The sequence below is a fragment of the Chlorocebus sabaeus genome, chromosome 20 (genome assembly GCF_047675955.1).
Source record: "Chlorocebus sabaeus isolate Y175 chromosome 20, mChlSab1.0.hap1, whole genome shotgun sequence".
Taxonomy (NCBI): Eukaryota; Metazoa; Chordata; class Mammalia; order Primates; family Cercopithecidae; genus Chlorocebus; species Chlorocebus sabaeus.
The window spans coordinates 89770547-89784868 of NC_132923.1; positions in this window are offsets into that span (position 1 = coordinate 89770547).

Below are 14322 nucleotides of genomic sequence, written 5' to 3' on the forward strand. Positions count from 1 at the left end.
GTTTGTTACATAGGTAAAAACATGGTGGTTTGCTGCACCTGTCAACTCATCACCTAGATGTTAAGCCCAGCATGCATTAGCTATTTATCCTGATGCTCTCCCCACTCTAGTTCCCAACAGGCCCCAGTGTATGTTGTTTCCCTCCCTGTGTCCATGTGTACTTATTGTTCAGATCCCACTTATAAGTGAGAATATGCGGTATTTGGTTTTCTGTTCCTGGGTTAGTTTGCTGAGGATAATGGCCTCCACCTCCATACATGTCCCTGCAAAGTACATGATCTCGTTCTTTTTATGTCTGCATTGTATTCAATGGTATATGTGTACCATCCTTTCCTTATCTAGTTTATCATTTATGGGCATTTGGGTTGATTCCATGTCTTTGCTATTGTGAATAGTGCTGCAATGAACGTGCGCTTGCATGTATCATTTTATTTTTGTTTTTACTTTTGAGATGGAGTCTCATTCCATCACCCAGGCTGGAGCAGGTGCAATGGTACAATCTCTGCTCACTGCAACCTTCTCCTCCTGGGTTCAAGCAATTCTTGTGCCTCAGCGTCCTGAGTAGCTGGGACTACAGGTGCATGCCACCATGCCTGGCTAATTTTTATTTTTATTTTTGTATTTTTAGTAGAAACGGGGTGTTACCATATTGTTCAGGCTGGTCTCGAATTCCTATCCTCAGGTGATCCACCCGCCTGGGCCTCCCAAAGTGCTGGGATTACAGGTGTGAGCCACCACACCCAGCCGCATGTTTCTTTATAATAGAATGATTTATTCCTTTGGATAGACACCCAGTAATGGGATTGCTGGGTCAAGTGGTATTTCTGGCTCTAGGTCTTTGAGGAATCACCACACTGTCTTCCACAATGGTTGAACTAATTTACATTTGCCGGTGCTGTTTTCTACATTGAATCTGAGGGCTACTATATGATGTGTAGGATACTTTCTGATTGGAGCCTCACAATGATCCTACCAGGTGGTTACAACTGAGCCCAAGTTTTAGAGGAAAAAAATGCAGACTCAGAGAGAGAAAAGTGATTTGCCCAAGGTCGCATAGCCAGCTAGTGGCATTGAACCTTGGCCTTTTGACTTTAAATCTATGGCTAATTCTACCCCAGCATAGGGTTCTCTTTGTGTGTGTGTGTGTGAAATGGGGAGACAAAGAAGGAAACAGTGTTTGCCTTTGCAGAGCATGCAGTCCATTTGGAAGCATGCATGTGGGAAAGTGGGGAGGGACCCTGTCAAGCATCTAAGAGGAGTGGTTGGCATTTGCTGTGTCCACTCCATCCTTCTCACTCACTACTCAGTGCCTGTAGCCTCGCCTCTCTCCCCAACACTCTACTGGGATTGCTCTCAACAAAGACACTATTGTCCAGCTCCCTGTTGAAAGGTAAGATGGTCTATCTGATTCTTCTGCTCTCAGTATAATAGGATAATCACCATTTTCTCTGGGAAGCTGTTCCTGACCATCTGCCCACAGCTCATCAAGCTCCTATGAGCCTGCAGATTCACCCTGGTCATGCTGCCCATCTCTCTGAACAAGACTGTGAACTCTGAACTCTGAAGTGGACCACATACACCTCTTTATTGCATTGTGCAAGTGTGTTGCATGGGCCTGGAATATAGGAGGTCTCTGAGAGCTATGTGTTGACATGGAGACCTTATCCCTTGCACTCACTTACACTGCTTCCAGTAAAGTATCAACTTCCAGATCAGCACCTTCAGCTCCATTCCCTCTTGCACAGTTCCACAGGCACCTCAGGTCCAAAATGGAATTCTTGATCTTTCACCAATCTGAGTTCTCTGTTCCTGTAAGTAGCACCCATTCACCCAGACCAGAGATAAGGGAGTCACCCAGAATCCCCCTCTCCCTCAGCCCCTGAGTTTCGCTTTCCAACACATCTCCCTCCACTGCCACTCCCAGTTCCCCGACTTCAAGCCTCGATCTTGCCTGATGTTTGCAGCTGCCTGCCCCCTTGTTTTCATTTTCATGCCCAAATTTTCCTCTGTACTGCAGCTAGGGAGACCTTTCCTGCTAGAATCCAGCCATTCACACCTGCAAGAGGAATCTAAACTCCTCGAGGCAGGTGTAGCCTAGTGGCTATGTGCGTGAGCTTGAAGCCAAATTTCCCTGAGCAAATCTCATCCTGCCAATTTTATATTAGCGGGATGTACCCTAACAAGGGCATATCAGGGACTGAATATGCACATTAGGGATAAAATTAGGCCCATCTTATGAGGTTGTGGTGAAGAGTGAATGAGTTAATGGATGTAAAGAAAGCATATAGTATGCTCAGTGAATGACAGCCATCGTGATTTTCCTTTCCTTGCCTGCAATATCTCGAGCAGCCACTAGATGACTCCACCTCCTTCTCCTTTTCCAGTGCTGTCAACACACTACTGCAGGAACTCCCCTCCCCTCCCTCACCACACGTCTCCTTGCCTGTGTTGTTCATGTTTTTCCTTCTGCTAGCCTCACCTTCCTTGGGGCGTCTCCCTGACATCTTTTACTACATCTCACCCTCAGCTCTTGGAGGGTGGGATGTCCCCAGGAAAACTGGCATAGTGCCTGCATCGTACAAATACTCAGTGTTTGCTGAATGAATGAATGCGAGTTAGCCAATACTAGCTCAGCTACTTACATCATTTAGCCTCCCCAGGTCTCAGGATCTCCTTTTATCTGTGGTGACCATCCAGTGCAAAGCCCTAGCACAAGACCTAGCATGCTTTAGACCCATGGTTGCCATGCACAGCCAGCTGTCTGTCAATCATTGCCCATTCCCATTGCTCACCAGCCATTGTGCACTCTATGTTCACCCCTGTTACCTCACCAAGCTGAGGGTCTTAAACGTAGTTTTACCTCTTCCCAAAGGTCATTCTTTACTTGGTGGGGTAGGGTCTAGAAATAGTCTGCAATTTGGTTAGAGTCTAGATTTAGTTTGCAACCCAGCTGCTCTGGGTGAGCCCAGGCTTGGCTGATGGTTCAGCTGAGCCCAGAGGTTTCCCATCTGCCTGGAAAGCATAGGCTCAGCCTCCAGCTTCCCTGAACCCCAACCAAGCATCCTGGCTGGCTGTGCTCCTGGTCCTCTTTTTCTCTACTCCAGTTCCTGTCCTGGCTTGGGCTGGTTCCTGGCCACTCCTCATGGATCTCTGGTCTCTGCCTCTGTCTCTACCTGCTTGACCCTGGTCCTTGTGCCACTTACAGTAAAGCCCTGAAGCAATGACCGTTTTTTATAGGACCAACTCTCAGGAGATGGAGATTCAATCACTCCATCAAAGAATATGAGCATTTCCGAGGCTCTTGTAAGGTACGTACTTTCTATTGTTTTCCTTAAGGGTTGAATCTATCTACACTTAATCAATTCCACCACAGTGTACAGTGTGTGTGGAGGGGCGTAGGGGTGGTGGTGGACTGTCAGAGGCTGAACGCTTTCCAAAAACTTGTTGACAAAGTTTATTGCTTTTCTCCATACGTAATACCAGTTCCTGCTCTCTGTATTGGTTGCAATATCTTTTTTTTTTGAGATGGAGTCTTTCTCTGTCGCCCAGGCTGGAGTGTAGTGGTGCAATCTCTGCTCACTGCAACCTCTGCCTCCCGGGTTCAAGCAATTCTCCTGCCTCAGCTCCCCGAGTAGCTGGGATTACAGGCGCACGACATTATGCCCGGCTAATTTTTGCATTTTTGGTAGAGATGGGGTTTCATTATGTTGGCCAGGCTCATCTGGTACTCCTGACCTCGTGATCCGCCCGCCTTGGCCTCCCAAAATGCTGGGATTACAGATGTGAACCATTGCGCCTGGCCTGCTTGCAATATATTGAACAGCCACAAGATGGCAGAACTTATACAGTTACTGGTTCAGCGTTGCTCTTCCTATCAATGTGAAGTTTACTTTTTGTCCTTCACCTGTTCACTTGGGCACTGCCCTGGTGTTATGGACTGAAAGTGAAAATTGATGAGAAGATCAATGCTGGACCAGGAACTCCCCCATTACCAGTGCATATAGGGGAGTCTGCCCAGGCTGTGGGTCTGAGTGGAGTGGCCACTGATGGATGCTTGGGGAGATGTGAGAGCAGATAGAACCCTGGCTAGAAGTCAGGTGTTCGGGATTCTAGAACTGGCCTTGCCCTGCCTCAAGTTTAGCTACCATTTATTTCTTGAGGACTATCTCTATGCCGTATTTTGCCCAACCACCACAATGAAAGCACCCATCACCAGGGTTTGTGTCTTAGGCAACTGGTTGTTTTATAGAGGTCTCAGGCAATGCAAAGCCCAAGACAAACCTGTGTGGTCATGGCGACCTGGCAATCTTTATTAAAATGGAAGCTCTGGCCGGGCACGGTGGCTCAAGCCTGTAATCCCAGCACTTTGGGAGGCCGAGATGGGCGGATCACGAGGTCAGGAGATCAAGACCATCCTGGCTAACACGGTGAAACCCCGTCTCTACTAAAAAATACAAAAAACAGGCCGGGCGCGGTGGCTCAAGCCTGTAATCCCAGCACTTTGGGAGGCCGAGACGGGCGGATCACGAGGTCAGGAGATCGAGACCATCCTGGCTAACACGGTGAAACCCCGTCTCTACTAAAAAGTACAAAAAACTAGCCGGGCGAGGTGGCGGGCGCCTGTAGTCCCAGCTACTCCGGAGGCTGAGGCAGGAGAATGGCGTAAACCCGGGAGGAGGAGCTTGCGGTGAGCAGACATCCGGCCACTGCACTCAGCCTGGGTGACAGAGCCAGACTCCGTCTCAAAAAAAAAAAAAAAAAAAAAAAAAAAAATACAAAAAACAAAAAACAAAACTAGCCAGGCGAGGTGGCGGGCGCCTGTAGTCCCAGCTACTCGGAGGCTGAGGCAGGAGAATGGCGTAAACCCGGGAGGCGGAGCTTGCAGTGAGCTGAGATTCGGTCACTGCACTCCAGCCCGGGCGACAGAGTGAGACTCCGTCTCAAAAAAAAAAAAAAAAAAAAAAAAAAAAAGTAAATAAATAAGTAAAACGGAAACTCTGATGGCTGAATTTGTAAACCAGGTCGCTGTGATGCAGGAAAGTATTCTGGCAAAGGTGGATGAGTTTGGTAATATTAGACACCACTTCTGGGTAGGAGTCTGAGGCTCTGGAAGAGAAGAGGTGGAGCAGCATACTAATGGATGAAATGACTGGTGGCAAATGAGTTTACTTCTTGTCCTTTACATATGACCTGTTCACTTGGGCACTGCCCTGGTGTTATGGACTGAATGTATGTGTCCCCCTCAAATTCATGTGTTTAAATCTTAGCCCCCAGTGTGATGTTATTAGAAGGTGGGGCCTTTAGGAAAAACTTAGGTCATGAGGATGGAGCCCTCATGAATGAGATTAGTGCCCTTATAAAAGGGACCCCGGAGAGCTGTCTTGCTCTCTTTCTGCCATGTGAGGACACGGCAAGAGGACAGCGGTCTGCAGCCCTGAAGAAAGCCCTCACCAGCACCTGACCATGCTGCACCCTCATCTCAAATGTCCAGCCTCCAGAACTGTGAGTACTATGCTGAAGAAAGCCCTTACCAGAACCTGACCACGCTGCACCCTCATCTCAGACATCCAGCCTCCAGAACTGTGAGTACTATGTTTCTGTTGCTTATAAGTGATCCAGTCTACGGTATTTTGTGAGAGCAGCCCTAATGACTACCTTGTGACTGAAAGTATACTCATAATAGTGTTCGGGGTCACTGGGAAATGTGTTCAGAAGATTTCAGATGTGCATCAGCAATGGTCTTCTTCCATTTGTCCTGGAAAGAGAGATGAAAATCACATCACAAAAATGCTCATCTGTGTCTATTGACCCTTTTCCTTACATATGCCTGAAACTCCAACCTCTATGGGTGCATTTTGTGCTTATTTTGGCTCTGACATAGAGAGAACTGGAACAAAATAAATGTACAGTATAATTACAACTACTGTAAAGCAAAGCAATTTGCAAACGTCAAAAGGAAATCCTGTGTCCAAATTTGCTACGTCCTATGGGCCACACTGTGGGGCTCTGCCAGTATTCTGTGTGTTTTCCAGAAGATAACTTGACCCTCTTTAGCTAAAGGTAACACCAACCAGAGTCTCTATGATCTCTCATACACAATGCTCAGCATTTAATAAGAAATCGGTAGGCACAATGACCCATTCACCAAGCCAAAGCAAAACCAAAGCAGACAACAGAAATTATCTCTTAGGAGAAACAGATATTGAGTATTCAGACAGAAACATTAAAATAGCCATGAGTAATGTGTTTTAGAAAATAGAGAGAAAGACGGAGCATCTCATCAAAGAGTTCCATCTATAAAAAGAGTGAAATGGGAATTCTATAATTTTTATTTTATTTTTATTTTTATATTTTGTATTTTATTTTTAATGGAGAAACAGAGTCTCACTCTGTCCCCTAGGCTGGAGTGTTGTGGTACAATCCTGGCTCACTTGAGCCTCCTCCTTTTGGGTTTAAGTGATTCTCATGTCTTGGCCTCCCAAGTAGTTGGGATTACCAGCATACGCCACTATGCATGGCTAATTTTTGTGTTTTTAGTAGAGATGGGGTTTCAACATATTGGCCAGGCTGGTCTCGAACTCCTGGCCTCAAGTGATCCACCTGCCACAGCTTCCCAAAGTGCTGGAATTGATTACAGGCATGAACTACCATACCTGGCCAAAATCTGGAATTATTTAGCAATGCTTTGTACTTTGGCTTTGCCTATAGGCTTTGAATATATTTTTATAACATTTATTCCTACATATTTTGTACTTTTGGCTGCTATTGTAAATGGAATTATGTCTTTAATATCATTTTCTAGCTGTTCATTAGTATTACATACAAATACAATTGATTTTTGTATATTAATCTTAGTGTTGGAGGTCCTCAAGATCACTCTAAGGTTTGAAGATTCCCTGGAAGGACTCAGAGGATTCAGAAAACCTATTATACTCATGGTTACAGTTTATTAGAGTGAAAAGATACAGACTAAAATCAGCAAAGGAAAAAAGTGTATAGGGGGTGTCCAGGAGAGACCAGAAGTGAGATTCCAGTAGTCTTTACCCAGTGGAGTTTTATGAACAACACTTAATTCTCTCAGAAATGATGCGTGACAACACATATAAAATATGACCAACTAGGGATGCTCATCCCAGCCTTGGTATCCAGGGTTTTTAAATTTTCATGTACTTATTTATTTATTCATTTTTTACTGGGAGCCAGTCACGTGAGCTTGTAGCATCTACAGGACTGACTTCAGTTACTCAGTGTCCAGCCGTTCTTGAGGCGAACTGGTGAGCATGGCCCTATAAATCACATGATTTGCACAGACTGTCTGGTGTGGCCCAGGCAGGCAGACACTCTTTTCTGGCAAGATGGGGCTCAGAGGTTGTCTCCCAGGAGCCAGTCAAAAGCCATTCTAATCTTTTAAAAATTTATTTTATTATTATACTTTAAGTTCTAGGGTACATGTGCACAACGTGCAGGTTTGTTACATAAGTATACATGTGCCATGTTGGTTTGCTGCACCCATCAACTCGTCATTTACATTAGGTATTTCTCGTAATGTTATCCCTCCCCCAGCCCCCTACCCCCCGAGAGGCCTGGTGTGTGATGTTCCCCACCCTGTGTATAAGTGTTCTCACTGTTCAGTTCCCACCTATGAGTGAGAACATGCAGTGTTTAGTTTTCTGTTCTTGTGATAGTTTGCTGGGAATGATGGTTTCCAGCTTCATCCATGACCCTGCAAAGACGTAAACTCATCCTTTTTTTGGCTGCACAGTATTCCATAGTGTATATGTGCCACATTTTCTTAATCCAGTCTATTATTGATGGACATTTGAGTTGGTCCCAAGTCTTTGCTATTGTGAATAGTGCCACAATAAACATATGTGTGCATGTGTCTTTATAGTAGCATGATTTATAATCCTTTGGGTATATACCCAGTAATGGGATCGCTGAGTCAAATGGTATTTCTAGTTCTAGATTCTTGAGGCATCGCCACACTGTCTTCCACAATGGTTGAACTATTTTACAGTCCCACCAACAGTGTAAAAGCATTCCTATTTCTCCACATCCTCTCTAACATCTGTTGTTTTCTGACTTTTGAATGATTGCCTAACCGGTGTGAGATGGTATCTCATTGTGGTTTTGTTTTGCATTTCTCTGATGACCAGTGATGATGAGCATTTTTTCATGTGTCTGTTGGCTGTATGAATGTCTTCTTTTGAGAAGTGTCTGTTCATATCCTTTGCCCACTTTTTGATAGGGTTGTTTGATTTTTTCTTGTAAATTTGTTTAAGTTCTTTGTGGATTCTGGATATTAGCCTTTTGTCAGATGGGTAGATTGTAAAAATTTTCTCCCATTCTGTAGGTTGACTGTTCACTCTGATGGTAGTTTCTTTTGCTGTGCAGAAGCTCTTTAGTCTAATTAGATCCCATTTGTCAATTTTGGCTTTTGTTGCCATTGCTTTTGATGTCTTAGTCATGAAGTCCTTGCCCATGCCTATGTCCTGAATGGTATTGCCTAGGTTTTCTTCTAGGGTTTTTATGGCTTTAGGTCTAACATTTAAGTCTTTAATCCATCTTGAATTAATTTTTGTATAAGGTGTAAGGAAGGGATCCAGTTTCAGCTTTCTACATATGGCTAGCCAGTTTTCCCAGTACCATTTATTAAATAGGGAATCCTTTCCCCATTTCTTGTTTTTGTCAGGTTTGTCAAAGATCAGATGGTTGTAGATGTGTGGTGTTGTTTCTTAGGGCTCTGTTCTGTTCCATTGGTCTATATATCTTTTTTGGTACCAGTACCATGCTGTTTTGGTTACTGTAGCCTTGTAGTATAGTTTGAAGTCAGGTAGCATGATACCTCCAGCGTTGTTCTTTTTCCTTAGTATTGTCTTGGCAATGCGGGCTCTTTTTTGGTTCCATATGAACTTTAAAGTAGTTTTTTCCAATTCTGTGAAGAAAGTCATTGGTAGCTTGATGGGGATGGCATTGAATCTATAAATTACAGTGGGCAGTATGGCCATTTTCATGATATTGATTCTTCCTATCCATGAGCATGGAATGTTCTTCCATTGTTTGTGTCCTCTTTTATTTCATTAGCAGTGGTTTGTAGTTCTCCTTGAAAAGGTCCTTCACATCCCTTGTAAGTTGGATTCCTAGGTATTTCATTCTCTTTGAAGCAATTGTGAATGGGAGTTCATTCATGATTTGGCTCTCTGTCTGTTATTGGTGCATAGGAAAGCTTGTGATTTTTGCACACTGATTTTGTATCCTGAGACTTTGCTGAAGTTTCTTGTCAGCTTAAGTAGATTTTGGTCTGATACCATGGGGTTTTCTAAATATACAATCATGTCATCTGCAAACAGGGATAGTTTGACTTCCTCTTTTCCTAATTGAATACCTTTTATTTCTTTCTCTTGCCTGATTGCCCTAGCCAGAACCTCCAACACTATGTTGAATAGAAGTGGTGAGAGAGGGCATCCTTGTCTTGTACTGGTTTTCAAAGGAAATGCTTCCAGTTTTTGCCCATTTGGTATGATATTGACTGTGGGTTTGTCATAAACAGCTTTTATTATTTTGAGATATGTTCCATCAATACCTAGTTTATTGAGAGGTTTTTTTGTTTTTTGTTTTTTGTTTTTTTTTTAAGCATGAAGCGCTGTTGAATTTTGTTGAAGGCCTTTTCTGCATCTATTGAGATAATCTTGTGGTTTTTGTCATTGGTTCTGTTTATGTGATGGATTATATTTATTGATTCATGTATATTGAACCAGCCTTGCATCCTAGGGATGAAGGCAACTTGATTGTAGTGGACAAGCTTTTCGATGTGCTGCTGGATTCGGTTTGCCAGTATTTTATTGAGGATTTTTGCATCAATGTTCATCACGAATATTGGTCTAAAATTCTCTTTTTTTTTGTTGTGTCTCTGCCAGGCTTTGGTATTAGGATGATGCTGGCCTCATAAAATGAGTTAGAGAGGATTCCCTCTTTTTCTATTGATTGGAATCGTTTCAGAAGGAATGACATCAGCTCCTCTTTGTCTTCTGCTAGCTTTTGAATGTGTTTGCTCTTGCTTCTCTAGCTCTGTTAATTGTGATGTTAGGGTGTCGATTTTAGATCTTTCCTGCTTTCTGTTGTGGGCATTTAGTGCTATAAATTTCCCTCTGCTTTAAATGTGCCCCAGAGATTCTGGTAGGTTGTGTCTTTGTTTTCATTGGTTTCAAAGAACATCATTATTTCTGCCTTCATTTCGTTATTTACCCAGTAGTTGTTCAGGAGCAGGTTGTTCAGTTTCCACATAGTTGTGCAGTTTTGAGTGTTTCTTAATCCTGAGTTCTAACTTGATTGCACTGTGATCTGATAGACAGTTTGTTGCAATTTCCTATTTTTTACATTTGCTGAGGAGTGCTTTACTTCCAATTATGTGGTCAATTTTAGAACAAGTGTGATGTGGTGCTGAGAAGAATGTATATTCTGTGGATTTGGGGTGGAGAGTTTTGTATATGTCTATTAGGTCTGCTAGGTGCAGAGCTGAGTTCAATTCCTGGGTATCATTGTTAACCTTCTGTCTCGTTGATCTAATATCAACAGTGGGGTGTTAAAGTCTCCCATTATTATTGTGTGGGAGTCTAAGTCTCTTTGTAGGTCTCTAAGGACTTGCTTTATGAATCTGGGTGCTCCTGTATTGGGTGCATATATATTTAGGATAGTTAGCTCTTCTTGTTGAATTGATCCCCTTACCATTATGTAATGGCCTTCCTTGTCTCTATTGATCTTTGTTGGTTTAAAGTCTGTTTTATCAGAGACTAGGATTGCAACCCCTGCCTTTTTTTGTTTTCCATTTGCTTGGTAGATCTTCCTTCATCCCTTTATTTTGGGCCTATGTATGTTTCTGGATGTGAGATAGGTCTCCTGAATACAGCACACTGATGGGTCTTGACTCTTTATCCAATTTGCCAGTCTGTGTCTTTTAATTGGGACATTTAGCCCATTTACATTTAAGGTTAATATTGTTATATATGAATTCAATCCTGTGATTATGATGTTAGCTGGTAATTTTGCTCATTAATTGATGCAGTTTCTTCCTAGCATTGATGGTCTTTACAATTTGGCATGTTTTTGCAGTGGCTGGTACTGGTTGTTCCTTTCCATGTTTAGTGCTTCCTTCAGGAGCTCTTGTAAGGCAGGCCTGGTGGTGACAAAATCTCTCAGCATTTGCTTATCTGTAAAGGATTTTATTTCTCCTTCACTTATGAAGCTTAGTTTGGCTGGATGCGAAATTCTGGGTTGAAAATTCTTTTCTTTAAGAATATTGCATATTGGCCCCCACTCTCTTCTGGGTTGTTCGGGTTTCTGCTGAGAGAGCCACTGTTAGTCTGATGGGCTTCCCTTTGTGAGTAACCTGACCTTTCTCTCTGGCTGCCCTTAACATTTCTTCCTTCATTTCAACTGTTGTGAATCTGACAGTTATGTGTCTTGGGGTTGCTCTTCTTGAGGAATATCTTTGTGGAGTTCTCTGTGTTTCCCGAATTTGAATGTTGGCCTGCCTTGCTAGGTTGGGGAAGTTCTCCTGGATAATATCCTGCAGAGTGTTTTCCAATTTGGTTCCATTCTCTCCATCACTTTCAGGTACACCAATCACACGTAGATTTGGTCTTTTCACATAGTCCCATATTTCTTGGAGGCTTTGTTCATTTCTTTTTACTCTTTTTTCTCTAAACTTGTCCTCTCACTTTATTTCATTAATTAGATCTTCAATCAGTGCTAGCCTTTCTTCCACTTGATCGAGTCGGCTATTGAAGCTTGTGCATGCATCATGAAGTTCTTGTGCCATGGTTTTCAGCTTCATCAGGTCATTTAAAATCTTCTCTACACTGTTTATTCTACTTAGCCATTCGTCTAACCTTTTTTCAAGGTTTTTAGCTTCCTTATGATGGGTTAGAGCATGCTTCTTTAGCTCGGAGAAGTTTGTTATTACCGACCTTCTGGAGCCTACATCTGTCAACTCGTCAAAGTCATTCTCTGTCCAGCTTTGTTCTATTGTTGGTGAGGAGCTGTGATCCTTTGGAGGAGAAGAGGCATTCTGGTTTTTAGAATTTTCAGCTTTTCTGCTCTGGTTTCTCCCATCTTTGTGGTTTTATCTACCTTTGGTCTTTGATGTTGGTGACCTATAGATGGGTTTTTGGTGTGGATGTCGTTTTTGTTGATACTGATGCTATTCCTTTCTGTTTGTTAGTTTTCCTTCTAACAGTCAGGTCTCTCAGCTGCAGGTCTGTTGGAGTTTGCTGGTGGTACACTCTAGACCCTGTTTGCCGGGGTATCACCAGCAGAGGCTTCAGAACAGCAAATACTGCAGAATAGCAAACATTTCTGCCTGATCCTTCCTCTGGAAACTTTGTCCCAGAGGGGCATCTGCCTGTATGAGGTATCTGTCGGCCCCTACTGGGAGGTGTCTCCCAGTTAGGCTAAATGGGGGTCAGGGACCCACTTGTGGAGGCAGTCTGTCTGTTCTCAGAGCACAAACCCTGTGCTGGGAGAACCACTGCTCTCTTCAGAGCTGTCAGACAGAGATGTTTAAGTCTGCAGAAGTTTCTGCTGCCTTTTGTTCAGCTGTGCCTTGCCCACAGAGTTGGAGTATATGGAAGCAGCAGGCCTTCCTGAGCTGTGGTGTGCTCCACTCAGTTTGAGCTTCTTGGCCACTTTGTTTACCTACTGAAGCCACAGCAATGGCAGATGTCCCTCCCCCACCAGGCTGCTGCCTCACAGGATGATCTCAGACTGCTACGCTAGCAGTGAGCAAGGCTCCATGGGTGTGGGACCACTAAGCCAGGCATGGGATAGAATCTCCTGGTCTGCCACTTGCTAAGATTGTTGGAAAAGTGCAGTATTTGGAAAGGAGTGTCCTGTTTTTCCAGGTACAGTCTTTCATGGCTTCCCTTGGCTAGGAAAGGGAAATCCCCCGACTCCTTGTGCTTCCTGGGTGAGGCAATGCCTTGCCCTGCTTTGGCTAGCTGTCTGTGGGCTGCACCCACTGTCCAACCAGACCCAATGAGATGAATGAGGTATGTCAGTTGGAAATGCAGAAATCACCCGTCTTCTGTGTCAATCAAGCTGGGAGCTGCAGACCAGAGCTGTTCCTATTCAGCTATCTTGGAATAGAATAAGCCAGTCTAATTTTTGGAATGTGCAGGGTTTGAACATCCCAATCCTGCTGAGTGAATGCTTTACTTCACAACTTTCTTCTCTCCTGAAGCCTTCTTGACTCATTTATTAGTTTTTATAGCTGCTGCTGCTGCTGCTGCTGCTTCTTCTTCTTCTTCTTCTTCTTCTTCTTCTTCTTCTTCTTCTTCTTCTTCTTCTGGAATCCTTAGGATTTTAAAATGAACTTTATTTTCAGAACAGTTTTATTTATTTATTTACATTTTTTTGAGATGGGGTCTCACTGTGTTGCTGAAGCTGGAGTGTAGTGGAGCAATCATGGCTCACTGTAGCCTCGACTTCCTGGGCTCAAGCAATTCTCCCACCTCAGCCTGCTGAGTAGCTGGGACTACAGGCGTGTGCACCATACCCAGCTAATTTTTTGGAAGAGACCGGGTTTTACCATGTTGCCCAGGCTGGTCTTCAACTCCTAGGCTCAAGCAATCTGCCTGCCTTAGCATCCCAAAGTGCTGGGATTACAAGTGTGAGCCATGGCACCTGGCCATGAACAGTTTTAGATACATAGAAAAATTGAGAGGATAGTACAGAGTTCTTGTGCACTCTGCATCCAGTTTCCCCTGTTATTGATGTCTTATATTAATATGGTACATTTGTTACAATTTATGAACTGGTATTGATACTTTATTCACTAAAGTGGGTAGTTTTTCAGATTTCCTTAACTTTTACTTAATGTCGTTTTCTGCTCTAAGATTCCATTCAGGATATCATGTTACATTTAGTTGTCTTCTAATTTCCTTAGGCTCCTCTTGGCTGTGGCAGTTTCTCAGACTTCCCTTGTTTTTGATGACTTTGACGGTTTTGAGTGGTGCTGGTATTTCGTAGAATGCCCACTATTGCAATTTGATGTTTTTTTCTCATTAGACTAGGGTTATGGGTTATTGGGAGGATGACTACAGAGATATCAGGCATACTTACCATCAGTGTGACTTATGGTTGTTAATGTTCACCTTGATTGCCTTGCTGAGGTATTCTTTTTCAGGTTTCTCCACTGTAAAATTACTCTGCTTCTCTCTTTTCTTTTTCTTGTTTTTCTTTTTAGATGGAGTCTCACTCTGTCCCCAGGCTTGAGTGCAGTGGCGTGATCTCAGCTCACTGCAACCTCTGCATCTCGGGTTCAAG